The 26,675-nt window shown below is 42.4% G+C and overlaps 1 protein-coding gene across 10 annotated transcripts in view; it reads right to left on the bottom strand.

Moving 5' to 3' along the window:
• The window catches only part of ARPP21 (cAMP regulated phosphoprotein 21), a 191,655-nt gene that overhangs the window by 125,136 nt on the left and 39,844 nt on the right, over positions 1–26,675 (bottom strand). The window contains exon 1 of one of the 10 annotated variants that reach the window (XM_068405642.1): positions 7,129–7,501. The exons of 7 other annotated variants lie outside the window; for them this stretch is intronic. The gene's annotated coding sequence lies outside the window, so the exon portion shown is untranslated. Of the gene's footprint in view, positions 1–6,451; positions 6,544–6,655; positions 6,709–7,128; positions 7,502–26,675 lie in introns of those variants that run through there. 2 more of the 10 variants (XM_068405644.1, XM_068405643.1) reach the window with 2 other exon arrangements.

Raw genomic sequence — 26,675 nt, 5'->3', positions numbered from 1 at the left:
TTTATGACACCATAAACGTTTCTGACTCCATGACAAATGCTTTATAATACATTAAGCAAGCTCAAACGATTCTAGATGTTATGCCAATGGCAATGTATTTAGAAACTGAATAGTCACTTGAAAATTGAAAAAAGTTTAGTTTGAACTACCACAATTTACTATTTACTTTTGTGGAACTGAAGGCAAACCCTTTCCAATTGAGTTCAACGGCACAAACACCCCAAAAGCACAACGTCGGCATGTTCTCCAGAAGCGCATCATGCTGTACCTATCTCACATGACAGCATCAACACCAAAGTCTGCTCCCCAGTAAAATTTCCCACTGAATTCAATATTAATTCGCATGGAGTGTTTAACTGTACAACAATTTAATTGTATTTATAACATGCTTCTAATCACTGTGGTTTATCTGCATTAACTTCATTCAACCAAAAAGCCTTGTCATCCCTTTTTACTCAGGAACAAATTGTGATCACTTTCTTCACAGTAAATAAAGCGTTACACCGTGAGAAGCTCTGCAAGTCACCAAAACCAAGATGCATGAACTCCCTGCGAAGAAAGGCACCACAGTCTGACTCTCATATTTAATGATACAATGAAAATTTACAAAGTGTTTTCTGTATCGAAAGCACAGAGACGCTTCAACTCATGAGGCAATAATACAAATACTGCAATGGGATTAATTAATGACAAAATTATTAGCTGTTCAAGCATGCTTTTGATGACAGAATTCAATTCCTAGAATACAAAACTAGCTCTGATGATTTTACGAATCCAGTAAAAATCAATGGTGTGTGGCCATAAAAATCGGGATGTAACAGAAGCCCGAAAGTAGTTGATTCATATGTAATTTATTTTTATATTTTAGCACAGACTTCAAACAGAAGACAAAAACGGTGAGAAATAAACAGAGTATTTAACAGTGGGGGAAGGCACATGGGGGTTTTTATTTGGTTCGTTGGGTATTTTTATTGCTGACTATTTTTTAACACTGTCCTGCTGACCGTTTAAGCTTTGCTTTGACTCAAAAGCTTGAAGACATCCAATTCAGGAAAAAAAAAGCAGCTTTATCAGTTGGAAGATGTTACTAAGCTTCTGTAATTTTAACACAGATGCTGTATAAACAGCTCATAAATGAATCATAGCATTGCCTAAGACTAAATGAGAAATATACTAGAAAGCATTAAATTACAAGAATGCTTTTCATAAGACCTTGCTTTCTCAGGGTACTCTTCTTGTTAACTGTGACTCAGCCTGAAAAGATCAAGAGCAGACACCTGATTTGGAGAAAGCAGCATAAAAGTGTCCCAGTTCCTCTGTGAACATCATTTTCTTTCACTTATAAAAACGCACTTCTCACCTTACATACTTCAACACATGCTTTGTGAACACGCCTGCCCTGAGAACAGTCTGACGTGGTTACTGCCTCCACATACTGCCAGTGACTAGAAAATACTCCAAACCCCCTGCTTCAGAAAGTCATTGGATATCCAAATCATAAATTTCAAATTCCCAGCTGTCACTGCCTAACTATGCCTTCTGCATTTCAGCTAAGTCATGCTGCATGACATTATCACGCTCTCACACTTCATAGCTTCCTCGACATGAACAGAAAAACCTGTGGGCTGCCTAGAGTTTTTCACCATGTTTATCACAGTAGCAATTGCTTCATCTAAATAGCCCTTAGGAACTCGCTCCTGTAAAATGTTACTGTGTTTATTCCTTGTTTCTCTGTATTTCTCCTCATATTTAGTCTGCTTTTTCCTCTCAGTAACGGGGAATTTAGGCAAAAAGGTGGGCGCGGGGGGAAGGAAAGCGATGTAACATTTTCATATACCAGCTTATTACTTATTTAGGAATCTGGAATGATCTAAAATGGTTTAAAGATCTCACCATACCATTAAAAATAGATACATTTGAACGAAAGGAGACCTTTTCCACAACTCCTTTTTCCGACAAACCATGAAGAAGGGTATCGATGATGGATTACCTGAAAGCCTGGAAACCACAACAGTGAAAAAGGAAGCAGTGGTAAATATTGGCAATATAATTAACAGGAGGAAGAGGGCAATTGTGGTAGGACATGATGAAAGTGTTTGCTCGGGGCTTTTTCCCTAAAGGTGACACAGAGCTCCAACACTCTTCCCCTGGGATTAATGCAGTTCATAACTTTGGATTGCATATGCCACACAGTAAGTATTAATATAGATTATTTATGCATTCTTATAAGCTAAGGAAAAACACACGAGACCTCTATATAGAGAGCACTCTTACACTGGGTCATTGGCAACGCATCATCAAGTTTACCTACTGTAAAACCACCACATGAGATAACGAGGAGAGTCTAAAACTGGAGTTACTTCAAACATCTAATAAAATCATAGAATGATGAGCAGTTTAGCTCTTAAGTCCTATAACTAAGTGGTTTTGACCTTCACTGACAAATGAGGACTTACTTGGCAAGAACCCATCACAGATGTTGTTGATCAAAAAATGAGTCTTAATTAAAACAGAAAGTATTGTAGTTTTATAGCGTAATGTCTTTTTTTATTTTTCTAATAAACTGCGTGCGCGCACACTGGCACACTCAGGCAAACCACAGCGGCTGTTATTGTGATTCAGGTTTAAGTCTCCTTCTTAACCCAAGAAAAACACCTCCTGTCCACAAACAGTAACCCGTATATCTACCTGAATTTAGAGGCATGTTTAATATATTTTAAAAAAAAACAAAACAAACCCAAAAAAACCCAGGACCAGACATGAGTCATTCCTTGCACTTGTTGTGAAGGCATTTCCTTGCTAGAAGGGTTTATCATTCAATTATTATGTAAAAATGAAATATTTGTAACAGTTTATAAACACGTAAATTCATTTACATCTACACGTTTCTGAAAGTCACCATTTCATGTATGAAGGGGAAAAATTAGACAACAAAACAAAACCCAGCAATTAATCAGGGAGCCTTATCACCTAGGAGCGACCCGCATAAGACTGGAGACTGGAATAGGTCTCATTTGATGGCTGTCAAAAACCAGATGCGTGACCTCACAGGGTCTGCATAATTTATCTGAAATTCAATTTACAGAGCCTCAAAATGGGGAAAATCCTACTTACCTGGACTGCAGTTTGTCATCAAACCAGAACGCGCCCTAGAAATGCGTGTTAGCATACAGATACAAAGATGTTCACAGTACTTTCAAGTCTTCAGAAGCAAACGCTCTCCAGTGGAACGTACAGAGTCTTTGCCATGTATTACTTGTTTGTTGAATGTTTCAATCTTCTAGAAGAAAAAGTGACCCATTTGCTTGACTTACTACCTGCTGAGAACATTAATACAGAACTTCAAATCTAATAAATGAATGAGCAGGGGGCAAACGGATTTTGCAAGTTTATTGCACTGTAGTTACATTACTTCTCAACTGGCCAATCTTTAATGATATTTTTGAAAATAAATTACTTAACACAAATAGCGTTTCCTTTAAATAATCATGTAAGCTACAAATTCTCTTTACAACTGAGCAAATAAATTGAGCTGGGAGCACCCACTGGATCAAGCCACACTTGATTCGTGAGTAGTCCCTATAAAAAAAGGATTTGCCAGTCTGCCAAAATCATTTTCCTACTCTGAAATTAATGCCATTAAAATTGATAATACCACTCAACGCAAGTTACAGATCCTGTATGTTACAAGCAGAGGGGCGTATCATCAGCTGGTGTAAACCTATACTGTTCTTAAAACCAATGGAACTACATCAATTTACAGCTGCTGAAGATTAGTCCCCGTGTCTGCCTTTAGCACAGATAAAACCATTGAGACAAACCCTGGACACCCTTCCAAATTTAAAGCTCCCATTGACTGTAGTGAGAGCAATGCCTACGGGAGGAAAGGCAGAATATAAGTAAGCCACCCTAGAATTAGTGCACTCCCCCCCCGCTTCATTCCAAGTTTAAAGTTAGTTGTTAAAATCATAACCTAGGAGGAAGCCAAGAGCACAGTGGGTTTTAAAACTTCTTAGGTTTCTTTTACGTATTCCCAGAAATTCTGTTTAATAACAGCGATTTATCAGGCCAAGTCCAGTTTACTGTAATCATGCAAATAACCCCAGTAAAGCCCACAGGAAAAGCAGCACCATGAGGAAAACGTGATTTGGCCCACAGCTTTACTCCAGCAGGATAAAGTTTCAAAGTGACTGTTGCACCGTTCTTATCTCTCTCTGAGATCTGCCACCACACCTGTGTTAAGAATCGCATTATGTTTCCTCTATCATCCTTATACATTCCTTATGTAATTTTTCCTCCAAGGGTACGATGCAGTGCAACACTCGTCGGAGCAACACTCTCTTGCACACTTAGCCCTGGGGCACTCAAAAGGACTAGCATACAGCAGAAAAAGAATTGCCTGGAAAAGGATTTTGCAGGAGGGGTACTCAGCCATTTCTTAGACCACCATCCTGTAAAACTGTAGGCAACAGAGAGAAAATACACTTGTTTTATAGAAGATATCTTTAATCAAGGCGAGTTTCTCGATATCATTTGAGTGCGTGGATTGTTGCAAACAGCTAATAAATGCATTTTGACTAAAGATACATGGAACTAAACAAGGCGGTTTTTCAAAAGTATCTATACACATCTTGCATAACGGCATACACTGCAGTTATCTACAGGTATTTTCCTTCACAGATATATCGCAAGAGGTGTACACCTGCTTGCATTCTGTGAGCATTAGATGCAAAAATGATTTTTAATATCAACTGAATTAACTTTTAACTGCAAGGAATAAAAAACTCCAAACTCCTGCTTCAGGAGGCTACCCATAAGAACATAAATAGTTAATCATTAAAACTGGTTAGCACAAGTAAAAAATAAATTTTTAAGATGTTCCTTAGCGCTACCCCATTGTAAGACATCTCGACATTAAAAAAAGAATTAAAATGGCATATTCTTCTTCAACTTAAGCATACCCAAACACAATTAGATTTATCAACAGCACAAAGCGTACCCAAACACAATTAGATTTATCAACAGCACAAAATCATTTCCTATCTACAGTTCGTTTCATACAACTTTTAAAAAGATTTTTTTTTAAATCATCTTAGATACCACAAAGCAGTTCGATTTAAAACCAGCTAATCGATCACCTTTCTGCACAGCTGCATTTTCTTTCATTAATCGAATAGGAATATTTGAGGGATTTCCATTTTTACCTTTGCATTTTTCCTTCTCCAGTATCCATAACCAATCATCGCTCTGCTCTTCCATTATGCTTCGTGTATTGCAGAGTGAGAAGCATCTTCATTAAATAGTATTAAAAATAGAACACACCCGATCTCCCCGCCGGAGCATGCTCCGACAGTGCTGATACCACAGCTCTCAAGGTAACCATGCCCAGCTGGGAACTGAGAAGCAAAGTCAGTGCGAGATTAGCAATTTGCAAGCCTAATTGTGCACAAAAACTTGCCTCGATCCGTGACGAAGACTGCTAAAACAAAAATCACCGTGCAGTTAAATTATGCGAGCGAAAAGTTGGAGTTCAGTTTGCGGTATTTTTTTCCCCCCCCTCCCCATCACCCTCAGCTTCAATTGCTTTGTACTTGCCTAAAATTTACATATGCCATTTAGAAGAAGGCACACCGGGCGTGCATCTAGTTCAGCTCAGTGGCAGAGAAGTCAAACAGGTGCTCAACAAACACTTGTGCTGCTCTTCAGTGCCTTTCTTTCCCCCCTCGCCACACTTAACAGCAATGTCACACGGCTGCGGGATGGATTTAAGCAAAACCGCACACACCTGGGAAGCGCAAAGGGAGGGAGAGCGGAGGCGCAGAGACACACCGAGCACGGAAAAATGCACCCGACATTCGAGCGTGTTCCCCCCCCCCCCGCTGGCTGAAACGGTAAATGAATGCAAAAAAAAATAATAATAACAACAATTAAACCAGACTGTGCAATGGCTGCACTGGATGAGCGCGTCTTGGTGAGATCTACAAGCGGTATCGCTGAAACGCACACACAAGTAAGCAGAATTACACTAAGCGGAGTAACATGAACTATTTTTTATGGAAACAGACTGCTAGGGTATGACTGTACAATATAACTGTAACTCCTGGACTCTGATCCTCCTTCCCTGCCTGCAAAAAAAGAGATATGCTAAGGAAGCACACAGTAAATGTTACCCTCACATCGCCACCCTTAAGAACAATGCCAGCCGCACCAGCCCAGGCTTTCCCTCCAGCAGAGCACGGCTTTTAGAGCGCATCCCTCGATGTTGTTCACAAACCAGCGAGGAAAAGTTGGGGGTTTTTACAGTTTGATACATTTTAGCTAAAAGGGCCGTTGGGAGGAGGGCGATCTCCCCCCCGCAGCTCCCCTCCCCAGCCTTAGCCCCGCTCCCGGACACCGGCTCCGAGGCGAGGGCACCGCCGTCACCCGCACACCGAGCTCCGGCCAACCTCACCTCCACCTCCGCGGTCCGAGCCCGACCCACCGCCGCCCCTCCGCGCCGAGAGCCGGGGGAGGCGGCGCCGCGCCCCTCCGCCAGGAACCGCCTCCGCTCACCGCCGGCCGCCGCCGCACACTTCGCCCGGGCGCCCCCGCCGCCCTCCGCGGGGGCGGCCCCACGCACCACGCCGAGCACCGCGGCGAGCCCCTCGCCCCGTACCTGCCCTCTACCCTGCCGCTCCCAGACGCCGGGCGAGGCTCCGGCTTCAGCACCGGTATCATCCTGCCCCACCACACTACGAACGAGATCCCTTTTTTCCCCCCCCTCCCCCCCGGTAAATACCACATCTTCGAGTCGGAGTCCTGCAGTCGCTATAAATAATTGCACATCGCATGTAACAAACGCAAGCCCCAGCTCCATGCACAGCTCCTATTTCCCCTCTCCCTTCGCTCCACATGCTCAAGCCGCCCTGACCTCAAAAATTAAAAAGATCACGGGGAGGGGTGAGGGGAGATGGGGGCGAACGACTCCAACGAAATGACAGAAGACACATGCTGGAAGGGGAAAAAGAATAAACACATAAGAAAAAAAAATCGCGACAACAAAGAACATCACGCCACAGAAATGTCTACAAATTCTGCTTTGGCTTTTTTGGTTTGGTTTGGGTTTTTTTCTATTTTTTTTTTTTTTACCTTGCCTGAAAACGGGATCTGCCCCCAGCGTCTCGGTGGCCTGGGTTATTTTGTTTGTTTGTTGGGTATTTTTGGTTGGCTGCTTTGTTTATTTGGCTGCAGATACGCTGCTGTTACAGTACAGTGCCTGTCTTCCTGCAAGACATGGTCTCTTCCTCCGCCTCCGCCGCGGGAGGAGACCCGCCGCCCGCCTCGGGCCGCCTCGCCTCTCCCCGCTCCGTTCGCGTCGCCCTGCTCCGCCGCCGCCGCCTGCCCTGCCTCTGGCGCTGCCTCTCCTCTCCCGGGGTCTCTCTCGGTGCCTGACTGCGTCCCCGCTCGCTCCTCTCTCTCTCTCCGCCTGTCCTTTCTCTGCCGCGCTCCCCGGCTGCACTGCCTGCCTGCCAGGCTCTCCCTCTCCCTTTCTCTCTCTCCCCGCCCACGCAGCGTGGCGCGCCGCGGACCGGAGACGGCGGCGCGTTTCGTGTCGCTCCTCGCCGGCTCCGCGCTCGCTGCCCTCAGCGCCGCCGCGCCGACTCGCGCGGGCCCGGCCGCCTCACAGGGGCCGCTGGCTCCGCCGCCATTGCGCGCGCTCAGCGCGCGCCTCCCGCCCTCACCCCACCGCGCGCAGACACACGCGCCGCCCGCTGACGGCGCGGCCGGGCCGCGGCGCGGGGCTGCCCGGGCGGGCGCTGTGTCAGTGTGTGTGTGGGGTGGGGACGTCTGTCTGTCTGTGTGTCTGTCCGTCCGTGTGTGCGGCTTCCCGCACGCCGGCCCCTCCACTCACACCGCACGCCCCCCCCCAGGCCCTCCCTGTCAGCCCTCCCCAGCCGCGAGCAGACAAAGCACCCGAGCGGGGCTAATAAGGGGGAAAGCTCGTTCACCTCCTCCGACTCCTTGTTATTTGCTTCCACCCACTCCCCACCGCCCCCACTCCTCCCCCCCAAAAAAATAAAGAGAGGGAAGAAAATGGGCCCTTGGCTCCAGAGGACAGCTTTAGGGAAGGTCTGGGGAGCGTGGTTTTAATTATTATTTTCGCTGGTGAAAGCTGACAGTATCCGCACCGATCAGCCGAGCTGCTGAAAGGGGTGAAAAAAAAAAGACTGCAGTAGGTTTTGGGTGGTAGCAGATGAGCCACTTAAAATGGGGCACATGCTCCCCCCTCCCTCCCCCTTCCCAGCATGTCTCCATCTAGATCTGGCTGGGTGATGTTTCTCCAGGAGCCTCGCCGCACACCATCAAGGCAGAGGGAAAGACATTTCCCCCAGCACACGCGTTTCCAATACATAAAACCCCTGCTATCCGTTTAAAATCCGAGCCTCGTTATCCCCGATTGAATACATCCAGGCATTCGTTCTGCACCCAGCCGAGAAAAGGGCAGTTACCTCTTTGCTAGGTGGCTATTAATATGCAGTAAAATTATAGCTGTACAACGCCAAACGTAATTGCCATAGATCATTTAGAGCAGATCCAGCAATTCAGCTGCTGGAAATGCACGGTCTGTGAATAACCATGCATCTGGTACAATGCCCTCTACTACAATAACCCGAAAGCAGACAGAAGCGTCTAGTACTCGCTGCAATTAGTAATCCTATAGATGAAAAATAAACAGTCAATAAGTACAAAGCAGCGAGGTCCTATTAAATACAGTGATCATTTCTGTCTACAGCGATACAAATAACCCGACTCCCACAGACAGACAATTCTTATTTAAAATATACAGTTAAAATGCACTCTTTTCATTATGTACTTTCAGTAAGTCCTTGTTACAAAAGACAGTTTGCCACAATTAACAACTGTAGACGAACTCGTGCACCAGTCAAACAGGCAAATATACAGCAGGCTGGGAGGGGAAACGTTTCTTTAGTAGGTATTATCCTGGCACCCCTGGAATCCCTCTTTCGCCTCAGAAGCGAACACCTGCTTTTACCAGGGACCGCTGGCTGGAATCAGACTGGAAGAATACAGCGAGCAATGAACCACAACAGGGTGTGCATTAGCAGGCTCCTGGTGCACGCCTCAAGTGATCAGAGGCATTCAGCCAGGCACACCAAAACTTGTTCTGCTAATGCACCTCCTGATGTGGCTTACTCCTAGGATGGTCGCGCGTGGCTCCATCTACTTTTAATTTCATTATTTAACGTAACAGTGTGGGCCACAAGTTGCGCGTCTGAAAGCAAAAAGACTGGCAGAAAGGCTATAAACGGCACTAGCGTGCTACAGCTGGCAACGGGGGAAGGACCAGGTCTTCGCTTTTGATGTGTTTCTTCCAGCCAGCTCCACCGCGGAGCAAAGTTCATTTCCCAAAATGGCTATCAGAACTAGTTTGAACATGCCCTGAAATGCAGAGGACCTCACCTGGCTGCTGCACATCATCCCCTCCCTCCCACGCAGGGTACCCAGCTAAGGGGAGGGAACGCAGGCTGCATCAGGACATCAAAGCAGCACTCACTCATGCCTTCACTAGACGGCTTGCAACTCACCTGCAAGGAGGAGAGGGGGTGAGAGGAGTGAATGTTTCAAACCCTTCCCCCAGCCACTAGACACAATGAACGTGTAAAACAGCCACGTGTCCACAGCTTGTCTCCCACCGTTGGGATACTAGAGTGTCTACAGAGTGGGAAGTGCTGAAGCCATACGTCAGATCTGGAGGTAGATTCAGCCAAGCTGCAGGCCTGGCAGTTCACTCCGCTCTGTCCTGTGTGGCAGGATGTGCTTGGGGCAAGTTACCAAATGCTAAAAGATGCCAACTACAGCTACACCGAAGGAAATACTCAAGGGAAAAAAAAAACCCAAACAAAACAAAACAGTATCACCCCAGTGTCATGCAAGCTAGTATTTCAACTCAGAATGGTGAGCAGCATTAAACACAGCATGTGCAAAGCAGTGAAATTGCCTGCTTTTGTTGAGAAGTCACTTCAGACCTTCTTGGAGTCAGATATGAATCTGACAGAATATGCATCCTACATCCCCTCTTCAGCAATTTTCTTTGCAGAAAGAAAAATCACAATCATTGCACAGTCATAATATCTAAGAGGTGGGGAACCGTGGCAACGGTTTCATAGAATCACAGACTGGTTTGGGTTGGAAGGGACCTTAAAGATCATCTAGTTCCAATCCACCTGCCACAGGCAGGGACACCTTCCACCAGACCAGGTTGCTCTAAGCCCCATCCAACCTGGCCTTAAGCACTTCCAGGGAGGGCGCAGCCACAGCTTCTCTGGGCAACCTGGGCCAGGGTCTCACCACACTCACTGTAAAGAATTTCTTCCTAATATCTAATCTAAATCTCCCCTCTTTCAGTTTAAAACCGTTCCCCCTCGTCCTGTCACTACTTGCCCTTGTAAAAAGCCCCTCTCCCGCTTTCCTGTAGGCCCCCTTCAGGTACTGGAAAGTGCTAGAAGGCCTCCCCCGAGTCTTCTCTTCTCCAGGCTGAACAGCCCCAACTCTCTCAGCCTGTCTTCATAGGAGAGGTGCTCCAGCCCTCTGAGCATCTTCATGGCCCTCTTTTGAACTCGCTCCAACAGCTCCATGTCCTTCTTACGTTGGGGACCCCAGAGCTGAACACAGTACTCCAGGTGGGGTCTCACAAGAGTGGAGTTTGCTGCTGCCTGTGCTGCTTTGTACACATGCACAGGGATAACTCCATTTAAGCACTCATGGAAGTCAGCAGAAGCTGTGTGTTTAAGCAGAGGCAGAATCTGATAAAATCTTCAGACCTCTGACACCTTTTTCTGTCTGTTGTGTAGCCAGACTTCGGGGGGTAATTGGGAAAAAAAAAAAACCAAGACCTACTTCTCCAAATACTTTGTTGAATAAAGCATTTGATTAACCCCCAGCACATGCTTTCTAGGACTCTGGTCTTGCAAAGTGCCCTTGCTCTGTAGGACCACCCTACAGCAGTGAAGCATACATATGCTGTAAGTACATAAAATTCCAGTAGGCAACACCGAACGCTTCAGCTCAAGATATTTTTGAAGCATGACAACAGATTATATTACTTGTTCACTGCGAGCACACTTGTAACTACGTTCTCTCAGCTTCACTTAGCAATCAAGAAAACCTTAGTGGGTTCTCAAAAACCGACATCGCATTGGAAGTATGTGATGTCAGACAAACATACAGAGCTTCGTGCAGTTCTGCAGTCGCAGGAGGCTCCTGTAATAGAAGGCACACAGTGTTTCTTAATACATTAGTAAAATTTTGCATGACTGCTTGCACATTTTTGCTGCCTCTAGTCATTTTTTCAGTGAAACAAAACTAGCGCTTAAAGTCTGTTGTATTTTGGAGTTATAGAATGATTCAGATTGAGGCACTACAGTATAATAACTGTTGATGTATTTTATCGTAATCTTCTGTAAAAGAGATCAGTCTTGGTTGTTCTTTTTTTAAAACTTTTTTCCATTTTTACGTCCTACGTGGTACAAACAAATTAATTATGCATAATTTGCAGATGGACTTAAAAATACTGCGCTTCTATTTAAAATGGCACTTTACAATATGTAAATACAGCCAAATTGCTCTAGTTTCAAACACTTCTCAGGAAGAGCTGAAATATTTATTCCAGCTACAACATCGCAAGTAAAGGAAAATTAACCAAGCAATTTGCATATGGGTTGTACTGGTAGCTCAGATTTGATTAAAAAAAATGAGGCTTCATGCTATCCCCAGTGAAGTCAGTGAGAATTTTACAATGGACTTCATTAGGATTAAGATCAGGTACCTAAATCTAAGACTCTCTCTTTGGAGGAAGATCAATGAACAACACTTTAAAAATATAGTCTGTTGCTAGAGGGGCTGAGGAAGGTGTTTTTTTCCCCACTAAAAGCAAAGCATCATTTCTTTGTGTTTGACATTTCAAATCCCCTCTTAGTTTCTGTTAGAAATCCCAAAGTGTTTGATGTGCCATATCTGTGTATCTTGAAAAGGATATTCCAGCGTGGAGTTCCTCACCCCACAAAAAAAAGTCATCTGATGCCCCTAAGACCAGAAACTGCAGCTTCTGCTCAGCTGTGACTCTCAAAAGAAAATGAGCAGGAATTTGGACTCTAGCTTCGACAGCTAGTGTTGGTGCAAATCGTCTCTCCTGTTGTAGCTTCTTTGTTTATTTATGTTTATAGGCAGGAGGACTGGGGGACTTTGAGGTCACAGCATTGGAGGGACAGTGGACTGTTTCATGGGCTAAAGGGTGGCTGGCAGCTCAAAAAGGATGATCCAAAGTTAAGACAAAGGCCACACAGAGGGTTCATCCTTGTGTCCTTCTGACTCAGTCATATTGCAGACAACACTCATAGAGCTATGACAAGTTGAGAAATCAGGCAGCGGGCAGCTCTCAGTTGCTCTGGAGAAGCAGTGGACAGTGGTGGAGTCACCATCCCCGGAGGTATTTAAAAGATGTGTAGGTGTGATGCTTAGGGACGTGGGTTAGTGGTGGACTTGGCAGTGCTGGGTTAACGGTTGGACTGGATCTTAAAGGTCTTTTCCAACCAAAACAATTCTATGATTCTATGAAGGACATCTCTGATGTAGGAACTTAGCATCACAGTATTTTTTTACAATACATATGTGCGGCACACACATTAGGGCAGAGAGACAAAACAAGCAGTGGTGAGTAAGAGAAAAGGCAGTAAGAGTCAGCAAGAATGTTGTGAGCTGCGGTGGTAGGATGGGCCAGAGAGAAAATATGGTGAGGAAAAGAGGAGGAGGGAGAGTCCCAGCCAGGGAATGCAGTGAGTTGGTTATCTTGAGATCTGTGATTCATTGTGGGGAATATGCACTACCTACATGCATTAGAGTACTGTAGGGAAGAAATCAGGCTGAGGAAATTCTGAAGTCTTTCAAGAGGATTTATGAGCTTTAATAATCCAACGCCTCAGGGTCACCTAAGAGCCCAGGAACTGCTTGGCTCACAAGTATGAGTGGCTCTGAGGAGACATATGACAAACACAGCACCTGCAGGAGGGTAGTTACAGTCCTCAGCGTAGGAGCCGTAAGAATCACAAACAACTTCGCTAGCACAAAGCAGTTTCCTGGCAAGATCTTACCAAGAGAAGTCTTTATTGCAGCCCTTTTTCTAAAGCAAAGTATAAAAGCATAGCTTTCCTCCCAGCTCACCTAGAGAGCAGACAAGCTTTAGCGACAATTTTAAGCTACCACAATAAGATGTGTGTAATACAGGCTTTCAAAAGTACACGGTGCCTCTCTCACTGCCAAAACATCACTAGACCGACATCTGCTCGTAAGGTGTCCTGGCAGAAGGGAAGCTGGGGGACTAGGGAACCTCATGGGTCAGCAAGTGGATCTGGGAAATGACAGGGGAAAAAAGAAAAAAGCAATCTCGAGAGGAATCCCTATTTACCTTCTAGAAATCCTGCCACAGCAATATTAAGAATAGCCATAAAACATGGTAATGGAGTTGTAGGGTTGGTTTAACACTCAAAAGCAACACCGGTGTCTTTTAGAGAACACCATCATCCCAGCTATAAGTAGACAGAAAACAATCATATAGACTGCGAGGTATTTCAGTTCAGCTATTTATTTCATGTAGTGCGGAGTCTGGGTCTTGGTAACGCTCAGCACATCGCTGTTCTGTGTTTCAGTCAGGGCACACAGACGCAACCCAAAGCAATGTCTGTTAAATAAGCAGTGCCACTGTGTAGATCAGATACCACAGGAAAACCTAGAGAATGAAGTTGGAAAATGATTTGCAGGTGAAGAAAAGACGCCTTGCTGTGCCAACCAGGCCCTGTAGCCCAGAGTACTCACCAACTACCAATTTCTGCCTTTGGAATTCCCCTGAACATGTTGCCTCCTTAACTTTTGCTTTTAGAACATTTAGTCTTCTCTGAAACGCATATTTTGAATGTAGCGGTTTAAGAGAAAGCTCCCACTGACATCAGGCCCAGACCTACCTTGCAGGTATCTTTCACAAATAACTTGATACTACACTAGTATGTTGATGCTCTTCAACCAGATACTATTTTTCAGTTTTCCTTTAAATTTTTTTAAGAATAATGTTTAACTTCTCACATCAGAATCTCTAGAAAGGATCCTGGCCACAGCAACTGTGTAAGTTGGATGTGTTGCTTTCCTGCTGCCCACACTACCTCGCTGCAGTATGCTCTGAGGCTCACGCTGGCCAGGAAGCCACAGCACTGACCTCCAATGAGCAGAACACAGGCATATATTAACCCTAGGACTTCAAGCTTTCCTGCCGCCCACAATGCCTAAAAGTTGACTTGCGTTTGAACTATAACGTAGAGGAAGCCAACTGGGACCTCCCAGAGAGAGTGGCACTGGCCTTGACTTCTATACAGCTGCTCCCACCTCAGACCTCCTGTGGATGCAACTTCAAGGCTGGGTTGCTAACTCAGGACCATAAATGTGAAGTGGTAGAGTTCTGTAAATCACTATAAAGAGGCTCGGAAATTATTGCTCTTTGAGGATCCCCAATCCAAAGTCTACTTGTAGAAGAAGGTTGGGCTTTATCTTTGCTAAGGTCACTCCCACTTAACTTAGAGATCGTGTCTGAGTCTAAAGAGGGTAAAAACAGTGTGATGGCTTCAAGCTGTGGCCGCTAGTACTGTGGATAGTCACAGCTTAAACACTGTTGTACTGGGAATAATTAAAAGAGAAGTCTGTAAAAAAAATGTCGGACCTAAACAGGGATGAACCTGCCAGATCACAGACTAATTTTCAAAATCTGTAATCTACACACAAATTGATATAAAGGTTGAATTGCACTAAAGGTAAAGAAAAGAAAGGCTGGTTCTTATTCTGTAAAATGGTGACTATCTGTGCTTACTCCCCTTCCCCCAGCTTTATTAACCCATTTAATTAGCGAAGCAGCAAACAACAAACATGGGTCATGAACGCTGCTCAAGAGGAGATGAGGAGACCCTCCACAATGGAGGGAGTTAAGAGCATAACATGTTTGCTGGCAGACTGGTTCCCCTCACAATCCACGTGAGATGAAGCAGTTGCCCCTTTTAAGGCCACATCGTGCTTTATGTGCAAAACAATGTGCAGATGTGCCAAAGAACAGGAGCAACCTGAAAAAAACCAAACCAAAGACCCCAACCTGTGCTAAATCATGCTTTCCAAAACCAGCACTTTACAAACTACTGGAGGCAATGTATCCGACAGCCTCTTTTCACAGCTTATGTATTATCATGTTAGTTCTGTTTATGCTCAGTAAAAATGACCAGAAAAGAAAGGCACAGACGTAACCATAATTTAGCATAGTCAGTGTGACTCTACTTCGTACCGTCCTACCCAAAAATCCCAAGAGTAGCAGCAGCCCTACAGTAAGCAGAGAATAATTCCTGCTGTGTGTCATTTTAAAACCCTCTCAAGCTCTGTCAGTGATTGAGGAGTGTTAGAGGTTTTTCAAGGAGCTATTTTCCACTGGCCCAAAGGGCTCTTTGTTCCCCCATCTGACTGCCATCACAACCTTAGCACGTGCCCCTTACCTGTGAGCAGAGCATACTGCTTTCCAGCACGCCCTCACCTCTCCTCTTCACTCATTTGGGACCACTGTTCATTTCCTAAGACTCTTAGCAGGGTATGAATTTGATTAGCATCAATTTAGCGATTTGCAGTGTTTCTCTTGAACACGTTGGAATCAACTTTCCTGTGGGCTAGTGGGCTGCAGAACAGAGACAGTCAAGAATGGACGACTGCTTATGTAAAAGTTAGGTCCATTCAGCACGAAAGGATGGAGGCAGCATGAAATGCCACAACGCTATGCTTTATGGACAGAACGCAAAACCACGTACTTCAGCTTCCAGCACTTTGAGGTCTTGGACCTTTCAGGTCTTGGAGTCGTAAGCATAGTTATTTCTCAGTCACTGCCCTTAAAATAATACAGTTCCCCCAAATTTTCTCCAGCTGCCTTCTTTTGTTTCGCCTTGCCTTATCCACTAGACATATTTAAATTTTCCTTTGTTTGGAATCTACATTTTTTCACGCCCTAAAATTATAGCCTTTGCAATGCACAATCCTGTAGCAAGTCCCTTCATTGAAAGAGCAGAACATGGTACAATTTTAGCATCATATAATTTCCTGCATAATTGTTAAATAATTTTCTTCCTTTTCTCCCTCTCTTCTTCTTTCTTCTTTTTTTTTTTTTAAATGAAAGAAAGATTCAAAGTGCATATCCAGAGAGACAGACAGAAAACTGAACAGCCTCGTAATACCATGCTACACTGCACCTCACCCTTACTGCACCAACAAGGCACTCTTGGTTCACAAATGCAAATCTCCTCGTGTGTTTGTGACATTGTATTCCCAAATACCACATCATAAAAATAGGAAAATAAAACTGTTGATAACATTTTCCTGTGTACCATCTGGGCCTTGCAAGAAAGCTGACATGATCTGTCAAACCAAAGATAACCACATTTTCTCTCTTTTGTGTCGTTAATGTTTGTCATCGCAAATTTCACTTCAGTGCTCCAATTACATTATGACATTCTTACCAACTGAATGGCACTAATGACTTTCATTATTATTTACACACTTCCTTAATTATAAGGCTCTCCCGCTCATTCACAACACGTTCTCCCTCGTAACACTCACTCTGATATAAAGCTAATGAATTTTAAACTTTCTGTTACATAAAAGCTCATTATTAATTACCCAGCTTCCCAATCTCTTTATGATGCACAATACAGGGCTCTCCTGCAGTGATGCAGCAAAGGGGGAGAAGCACAGAACTTTTATTCCCTCCTCAGTGAAAGCAAATAGAGAGATAAACAGAGTATCTTTCTCTTTAAAGCGGCATATGCAAATTTAATTGAAAACAAATATACATCAAACCATTCCTCAGGAGAAATCTAAATCTCTCTATGTTAGCAGCATGCAGTAAACAGGATAATAATGCCTATTATTATCATCTTTAATTTTTCATGACAACAATTTTTTAATCTAGTTCAAGCAAACGAGACAGTAGAAGTAAAAACACATGGCTTTTACATAAGACATCTTAGGGTTGTATGCTGTATCACCCAGATCAACTATTTATGTGGTTTTAATTATTCAAAATACCGGACTCCTCCACTGACAAAAAAGACAAGAGAAAAAAGCCCAAGGTTGCACCACACCAGATGAAGGGCAGTCGTGACAAATATAAATTACTGCGCTTCAGACTGACAAAGGTAATACAATAAACCAGCACCTAAAAGGCTTTGACAGCCATGGGGGAAAAAAATGGGTTAATTAAAAAGTAGGGCTACTATTACCCCATTTGCTGGCTAGTAAACTTGACCTTAGGATTACGGGGAACCTGTGCATGTAAAAACTGTATTTCCTGCCATTCCAAGGGAAGTTCCCTTTTATGCCGCTCCCCTGTTAGAAAATCAGGAGACAATATCTATGCAAATATATATATAATCCAAATAGGGATGTAGGCTCAAATGGGACAAAAGCACATCCTGTCATGACTGGATAGCCAGCTATGAAGGACATGTTCACTTAAACCAAGCATGGGGCACCTAGAAAGATGAAGATTCATTTGCCAGAGCCATTTACCTATGTGTTGCCTTTATATTCTGCTGGTGGAACAGATAATAAAAGTGGCTTTGTTGTGAGAAAAGCCTGTTCTCTTTCAAATTCAGTTTGTTTTTAATATTATACATAAATTATATATATACATTTCTAATCAATTTCCAGTGTCACGGAAAGCCCTGGAGGCATAATAAATTAAATAATTCCCTGAAAGTTCAGTACAGCACAACGATACAGCGCAGCTCTAGCCTTGTGAAAATGCTGAGAGATGATAACCACACTTTGGTCTGCTTTTGAACACCTCTTGATGTGTATGGCAACTATGTGGTCCTACAGAGCAAACAACTTAAAAATTTTCTCAGGGCCTGATCCAAGGCCCACAGCGTAAACTATGTGATCATCCTACTATCTTCAGTTAAGATCTCATTCCAAGGCTGCTACTCATCAGCATTTCAGTTATATGAATTATGAAATTCCCTAATATCAAAGATATTACTTAAAAAAAAAACCAAAACTTGAAGGAATCAAAAATTGGTCCTTCCATTCTCTTTAATGTTCTCTTGCATGTTGTGTATCTTACAAAAAGTTAGGAGGAGTACATTATGAAGCAAAAAGTATAAAACACTTTTATTACTTCTTTAAATCTGTAGTTAGAAGCCAAGCTTTAGAGGACAGGCAGGCTCTTGGCAGAAATTTAACAAATAGCAGAGGTGGAAGAAAAAGAGACATGCAGAAAGAGAGCAGGTCTCAGAATAACATTACTTTTCTGACTCTAATAAAGTTCCTTTTCTCGGCATTCAAAAAACTGGCAACTTCTGTGCTGTTCCAGCTTTAACCAATGTGTGATTCAGGGATTCACCATTTGCCCTTAGATATTGTCTAACTGCTCTGTGTGAATAGACAGAGTGCTCCCAAAATCCGTTTTTCTCAAGATTCATCTGCTGTCTGTGGCTATTGCGGTTGCCCATCGTTTGTCGCTGACTATAGGGTCAAGAGCACTGGACTAAGCCATCTGTAGGATATGTAAGTTTACAGTCAAAGCCTCCTGATATTTTAGGCAGAGAGTGTCAGGCTTTCACAAGGGGCCAGATTATGCTCCTCAGTCACATTTACCTGCCCATCAAGAAATTTCAGAACAACCCTGTTGAGAGTCAATTGAATGCACACACACACAAAGTCCTTTGAACAACGTAAGAGCCGTCCTATATGCTCTTGAAAGATTGGACCATGACCCTAACCTCTGTTTTATTTGTTGCTGGTTTATGTTGCAGATAATCTTCCTTAAAATACAGCGAATAATGAACCACAGTAGCCGTTAATCTTGATGATTTTTTCCATGTAGAATAGTTTCTATATTTAGACACATTCATCTGGAAAGCCTATGTGTTTTCCACTGTTATCCAGGAATGATTGTACTCTAAAGAAAACAGTGTAGTCCTTGGACTTCTTCAGGTACTTGACTATTAGTAATAGCACTTACACCAAAGGAATGAGACCGCACAGAGCAAGACAGGAACATAATAAACCAGTTGAGCTAATCTTTGTACAAAGATATTAAAACAACTGGAGAAGGTTGATAATAATGTCAGAATAGGTAAAATTAGTCACAGTTTAGTAAGTGGCATGACTGTTCGCAGTTACGATTTTATGGCTCGTTCCTAATGCAGCCCAAACTCGTGAGAACGTTTACAGTCCACAGGATCAACTGATTAATACGACAATTAAAAGACAAATGGTTTTTAATGACATATGGCATTATCCTTATGCTATGTAGCTTTCAACAATATTTTGTTTATTGTAATATTTATGTCATGAAATTCTAGTTGTTTAAGATAATTAAAGGTGTTTGTATCATCGCATTCCCCCAATGAGGAGTTAGACACAGGCCCTCTGAGATTCCTTATGAAGAAAAGCTTTATTAAATAATATAAAAGCAAGATAGGCACGGTGATCAGGAGCCTTGTTTCAAATCTGTGACTGTATTACATGGCCCTGTGATCCACTGATCCTATGAGCATGTCAGGCTGAAGCCTTCTCTCTATCTTGCCTTTTCTGTCAACGTCAGAAGAGCTTCATGGCTCGCAGAAGTAAATGGCAGAGAGGGGAAGTGCTTCATAAGCATGGGGATAGGGCAGAGAGAAAGGCGAGGTGCCACGATGAAGAGTAATTAGTGGCGGTGGGGAGTAATCTGGGGAAGCTTGTTCTTACAATTGATTTTGTTGTTACACGCTATACGAGATCTCCACAGCCCGAGAAAGATGAGCCACGCATCACCTGAGAAAGCTGCACGTGAAGTAACATCATTAAGCAGGAGCCAGGTCTTGACTTCAAATATCAGGGCTCTGATCCTCATTCTGCCTTTTATTTAATGGATAACTTTAACCAATTCTACCCATTTCCCAGTGCCTTTGTTTATTCTTCACACCCATTTCTTCTGATCTTTCTTGTGGCTATTGTAATTCTCGGGAAAGGACTATCCATCGTTATGAGTTTATGTAATGGCAGTTTGTAAAAATGTAACATCCCACATCCCAGCCTGAAAATAGTCTCATTGAAGACATTGATCTTAGCAGCAATCTTGTTTGCCAATAATATCATCTGTATGTATTCTTCTGAAATGTTTGGTATTGATTAACACAGTTTTTAAAAGCACAAACAATAAATTATTCATTTTGATTTATAAAGTAGTTATAGTGTTTATCACAGGCAGAGCATTTTCATACAAATCAGAAAAACTTAGAAAATAAGCCCAAAAAAACCCTCAACAGAACAGCTTTTCCCTGTATTATAACTGTAATCACTTTCCTATAAACATAAACAGAACGGGGAACCTCTTTCCTGAAACGTCTAAGAAAAGAGATGAGCCTTGCAGCCCAGGCAAGCTAGTAAACCCCACAAAAGATCGTGCCTTCAGGGAGAATATCATACTAATAGCTCCCCTGCATTAAAGGCACAAGCACATCTGACTGTTTATAATACAAGTATATTGGACAAATGGTACTAAATCTGCAGGAATAAAATTACAAAGTTCACCAGTTTTTGATAGAACTATGCATCACTTGAGGACTTAGATGAATTTGATTCAGGACAAATCAAGATAGACCCAGACATTTGGAAATACTGCAAATAAGGTCCTTAAGTCATCATACCCTACTATGGAGAAAAGCACCCATTAGGGAGATGAATTTTGGAAAAAATAGGTACTGCAATAAACTCTTAGCTGTACCAGTGATTTCTTCTTGCGTCTATCATTCTTACTATTTGTACACTTCTTGTTTTTTCTGTGTCCTGCCTTTCTCCTACCAGGAGCTGGCAGCTTTTAAGATTGACTAGCGATGGGGCAGGCACCCAGCCCTGCACACCTGAGCATCGCAGCCAGCAGTGATGTGCTTATTTCCAAAACAGCGGCAGGGAAGTCATAGCACGGCCACCAGTAGAAACGTCACAAACCCCTAAACAGCAGAGCTCTCTCCTTTTAATTGCAGTGCCCAGCAATTTTTTCAAGGGTGAGCATTTCTGAAGTGTGCCCTGTAGGCCTTTTGTCAGCTTCTGTGCAGTCTTGTTTTGCTGATGCTCCTCAGCAAACGTGATGATAGCTGGTAAAGCCATACATATCCACACGTCCATTTGAGAAAACGGGCAGAATTAAAAATAGGTCATGTTTCAATGCCAGTCTTCTCTGCAACTTTTCTTGAACACCTGTAAGGAAGGTGGCCGACAGTTGCCTCATGTCTAGAGCAAGATGCCACGCTAAGAGCGCAAGAAAAATTAGATTTTCCAGTGATGCTGGACTTCACTCACAAAGCGTGAGGGTAGCGCATCTTGTTGGTCCTCAAGATTCACGATTTATGCTGTCTGCCTCTTCTCCATTACTCTCTACCTCTAAATAATAAGCTTTTCCAGACTTTCTTTGCCCTTCTATTCCTCTGTCCTGTGTCCCACACACTCTCCTTTCTCCTTCTCCCTCTCTCCAAATTCACGCCGGAGGGTATATCATGATGAGGTTCTCCAATCAATCATCTGACTCATTGCCTTATGGCAGAATATTGCCATGGCTAATGACTAATATGACTGCAGGATTTCCGAATGTCCTCTTACAAGATCTTACAGATTGCTTATTAACCATTTTCTAGCCTTACCAGGATTAGCTGGGTAGCAAAATAAACCAGTATGGTTTAGCACAGAAAACTCATTTCTTAGCAGTTGATTTCTATTTATAGGTATAGCCTAAATATAACAGTACAGGACAAAGTATTTCCAAACTGAGAAATGCTCCACTTGTGAACAGCTTTTCCTATGATACTCAAAGTGTTCATTTGCACAGTGAATGACAAAAAATAGTGGCTGAAACTTTCTAATTCTTGAAAGACGGGAATTGATATTTACACTCATATTGTGATTCATTATAAAAGAAGAAATGTGTGAAATTGCCAAGACAAACAAATAGTGTTAGATGCATTTCGTTTGTTGATTTTTATTTATGCATATGAAACACTTTTTCTTCCACATTACCATTTTGTGATGAGCACAGGAGTAGCACAGCACATTTTCCCTCTGCAACTCCTGTGTCCCTGCAGCTGAAGCTGGTATTTGCCCTTTCAGTTAAATGCAGTTATTCTGTGATAGCAACTAAGTTTTATTTTAGATTTATGTGAAAGCAACATACTTTGAATAATAAGAATTTTTCACACTGGTAAGGAATTATCACAAAAAGCAGTAAGAGCAACCACAAGGAGAACTGTAGATGATTTTAAAGTCTGACAATATACAGAGGATGCTTTGCTGCAATCCTAATGATGCCTAAACATGTCAGTATTATTTACAGACACATACATTAGTTCTGTTGTTCTTTTCTTGCCACACTCATGTATATAGCGTGGAATTGGAGACATTCTGACCCTTTTGCCTTTTTCAAACTCCTGTGCTCGCATGAACAAAGAACTTGCTAATCACAGAATTTTGATACTTCCTCTGGGCAATCAACTGTTACACTCCTGCAGTTTGACCATTCCTGAAAATATAATAATATTCGACCAGTTCTCTTGCATAAAATTAATTTTAGCATTGACAAATTTCCCAGACATCCATTTATAAATACTTACTGATGCCTTCTTGATCAACTCATCTGGTCACCTTGCCACTGACAATAAAATGACATCGATGTGAAATGAACATCCTCGGAGATATTGTGAGAAGGGTGAAGTGCCAGGGAGTGCTATTTTGTGGTTGCTAATTGTCAGTGAGTTAACAAGAAGCATTATCTTGGGCATAAAAGAACAGAGCCCATACCTAGAGAGGGAGATACAACATCAAATTGGAAAGTGTACTGTAAAGATCAGTGTGTTACAAAACTAATGCATAATGTCACAAGACCTTAAACTAATCTCATTGAGAGAGCTTGTTAGATCATCAGACTGCCTAGCTGAGGAACCTGCTTCCATTACGGCTGGGTTTGTGGTGTCAAACCCAATTAATGTTTCTCCAGATGAATTTTCATTCATTAGAGTTGGAAAGCCAAGCAGAAAAAAATGCAGTGGAAGTGAATTTGTTTCCTTTTCACTAGCAGAGTTTTCTCTGTACTTCGGTATCACGAATATGAGAAACACGCATCGAGATCAGCTCTAGTGACTGTCACAGCTCTTCCTTCCCCACAGCCCTGCGAGCTTTAGCTTCTCTAACACATTGCCTCCAGCACAGAAGCAGTAAGGAGCTCCACCATATTACCCTGAAAAATCCTACACAGCAGGAAAATTTCCACCTCCCTACTCAACCAGTGCAAATTCATGCCCCTGATTTAACCTGAGCCTAGTTTTTGCCACCCATCTTTCCAGGAGTGTTATACAACGTTGGCTAGGTTTTAAAAATTGCTTATTTCCTGCTATGTAATGAAAAACTTCTATCTTAACCTCATGCAGTGCACCTAATAAACTGCCAGAGAGAACTGCTGAAATATTAAGGCTATTAGGTTGTCTTAAAGAGTACACACTGCAGTCATTTTTATTTTTTTTTAACTCAAATGCAAAACTTTCCAGGTCATGAGTTTGTAGCGACATTTTCAATGTTCCTGAAGCATTACGAGGGGAACCTGTGAATTTTCAGTAGCGACAATCAATAAGGTTTGAGAAATATTATATTAAACTTAAATCTCAAGCCCATGATCCTGACAGAGCTGACACTTAGTATGTACTCAGTCATCATCATTTTTATCATTTTTCCTACTCTGTGAAAGCACTGCTGATCTTGTTTCGGCTGTCGACTATCCAAGCATACTATTAAACTCCTCGTTTAATAAGATAAGCAGTTTCTAATGGGATTTAAAACTCTAGGTGCAATGCAGTCAACATCAAACACTGGCATAAATCTTGCACTAAAATCCATATTTGTCATCAGAAGGGGGGGTGGGGTTGTTTGTTTTTTAAAGCATCTGTAGCTCACGATAGCAAAGGTTCTATATTCAGGAACACGCTTTAAATTAACTTGGAGTGCTGTTAAAGCAGCCTACTCCCTCCAGCTGAACTGGAATTAGGTTGATTTCTTCCATTTTTTTAACAGCCAGATAATCTGAATGTTCGGTTTTCCATGTTATACAATTGCTTCTTTATTCTGAGTCATTTGGTAACCCCTAAAAATAGTTCACTCTTCTTGAATTAGCAGCACAGTGTTATAGATCATGTAGACAGAAAAGCCTATCTGCTCACTTCATGCTACGGGGCTCCAGTATCAGAAAAGTCACTGCAGTGTATCCTGACTCTAACAGATGTTACTGCTGGCCTCCCTGAGAGCCAGGAGGAAAAATAACAGAAAGAAAGGCAATGGATTACAGGCCAAAACAATTGCTTGATTCCAACAGTAAAACACTGTGTCCACGAAGGTGGACCGTGAGGTAAAAACTATGTTTATAGCAGCTCACTTCTAAGGCACAATAATTCTTCAGGTCAGTACTCAACTGCTTTTATTGCACCTGGAGTAGAAGGTGATCTTATTTTTGCAGTAGATTTTTACCTGTTTTGCAAACAAACCCCAGTTTCTGATGAAATCAGAAACTTCAAGTTGCATCTCTCCCAGTGTTGTCCTGCACACAGAGTCCCAGGAACAGAATACACTCATTTGTTGTTCTGGAGTACTACTAAATGATTATTTGACACTCAGCAGTAGGTGTTCTTCTAGGATTATTCCCTCAGGTAAATTAGATTCTCTTTTGTTTTGTTTTTTAGCTATGTGATATGTCTCAAGAGGATTATTTTCCAGTAAAAACATTTGAAATAGCCTCAGCAAGCTGGTGAGATGAGAAAAGGCAGCTGGGAAAGTTACAAAAGTCTAAGTGAAAGTATGTTTTAAAACATGATTTAATCAAAGGCTGACGAGATCAGCCATGAAGATAGAAAGGACATTCAGATGAATGACAAGTCACTGTCAACAATACAAGCTTTGCTGAGAAAGCAAACCAGTTTGAGAACAAAAAAAGAAAAATCTGCTGGAACATCATGCATACAATATAAATATAATCCGTGCAATTAATGCACCAAAGAAAAAAAGAGTTATATTTTTTGTCGTTGCAGTTTGTGGGAAATCCTAGCATTTTCCATGGAATTCTGCATAAAAAGAAACATGGTGTTACTTGTGTCTCACCTTCCCCTTTTTTTTAGTCTAAGAGGGTCATAATATTCATGAGAGATAATGCAGGCTATAAATTTTCACTGAGAAGGCAAACTGGTTCATTTTCCTCAAGCATCTCAGTCCTTCCGGAAAGTGTTTGTTGCTATTATTTGATATCAATTGCCATAAGAAAGTTTCCCCCCCCACCTGTTAATTTTTGCAAAGGGTATGCTATGAACTTTCATCTCCTTTCTTTTCTCTCTATTGTTCTGCCAAAAGGGACTGTCAAAGAGAAGGAAATGTACTCAAAAAAAAAAGAAAAAAAGAAAAAAAAAAGAAAAAGAAAGAAAGAAAAAGGTACATCCCTGCCATAGAGGTGCTGTAGAACGTCTGTGAAGAATCAAACCAAGTTCTGTGTGTTATGTAGATGCAATTAGTCACACTCCCTAAGTCTACCAACTCAGGAGGATTAAAGGATTTAATAAGTGAAGTAAGTTATACTGGTCTTCTTGTCCAGCCTCTTATACAGCCAGCAAATAACTTCAGTCCCTATAGCATGCTATATCCCAGGTTCAGGAACAATTTCAACTGAGAAATTTCTTCTGCCTCTAGGTAAAAGTCTACAAAAATAAGATGTATCCTGGGGTCTACTGCGCCAGGGTTAGGTGGGGAAAATATTGTTTTGGTTTTACTGCACCTATATTTCGTGTAAAGGAAGGGACGTCTGTGAAATGGGCACACGTACACACACGGTGCAATCACCATAGTGGATCTGATCCTACCTCTGATCCTGAAGTGAACTAAAGGAAATACTTAAATAACTCTTCCCAAGCTCTTTCCTAGCCCTAAACTTGAGGTATTTTTCCTTATCCGTATAAATGACCAAGTTCAAGTGTATGAATTTTGCTAACAATAACCCCATCGAACTTTGACGTCATGTTGAAGAGTATTTCTTTGCTAATGTTAAACATCCTCATTTAGAAATTCCACCAGCGCTGCAATACAGATGCTCCTCATTTACCATTTTGCGACCATTCACTGCTTTATGTACTTTTATGTCACCTCTGAGTCTTCTTATTTCTAAGATAATCCGGTTTTTAACTTCATATGAGAGCTTCCATGTGCCTCTATTCATTGTTGTTGTTCTTTTCTGAAATACCCTCCAACCCCACAGAACCCTCTCTAAGATAGTGACCTGTTCTATACAGGTTGCTCTAGGTGAAAGTGTATTTATAAGTCACGTAACAACACGTCAACATTTATCTTTACTGTTCCAAATCACATTCCTAATGACTCTTAATTCATCACATTCCTAATTAATTCTTCTAGCCACAAATGCCCATTGCCAATACACCTGCATTTTGACGTCCATTTTCCCATCTCACTACCCTTAATGCAAAAATCCTGTAAGGGCTGGCTAGTAAACAAGAGACTTTTTGTTTTTGAAAGACTGCCAAGATTTCAACATT

The sequence above is a fragment of the Nyctibius grandis genome, chromosome 7, assembly GCF_013368605.1.
Source record: "Nyctibius grandis isolate bNycGra1 chromosome 7, bNycGra1.pri, whole genome shotgun sequence".
NCBI classification, from domain to species: Eukaryota; Metazoa; Chordata; class Aves; order Nyctibiiformes; family Nyctibiidae; genus Nyctibius; species Nyctibius grandis.
Note: the sequence above shows the minus strand (reverse complement) of the source record. Positions and strands in the feature narration are given on the sequence as shown.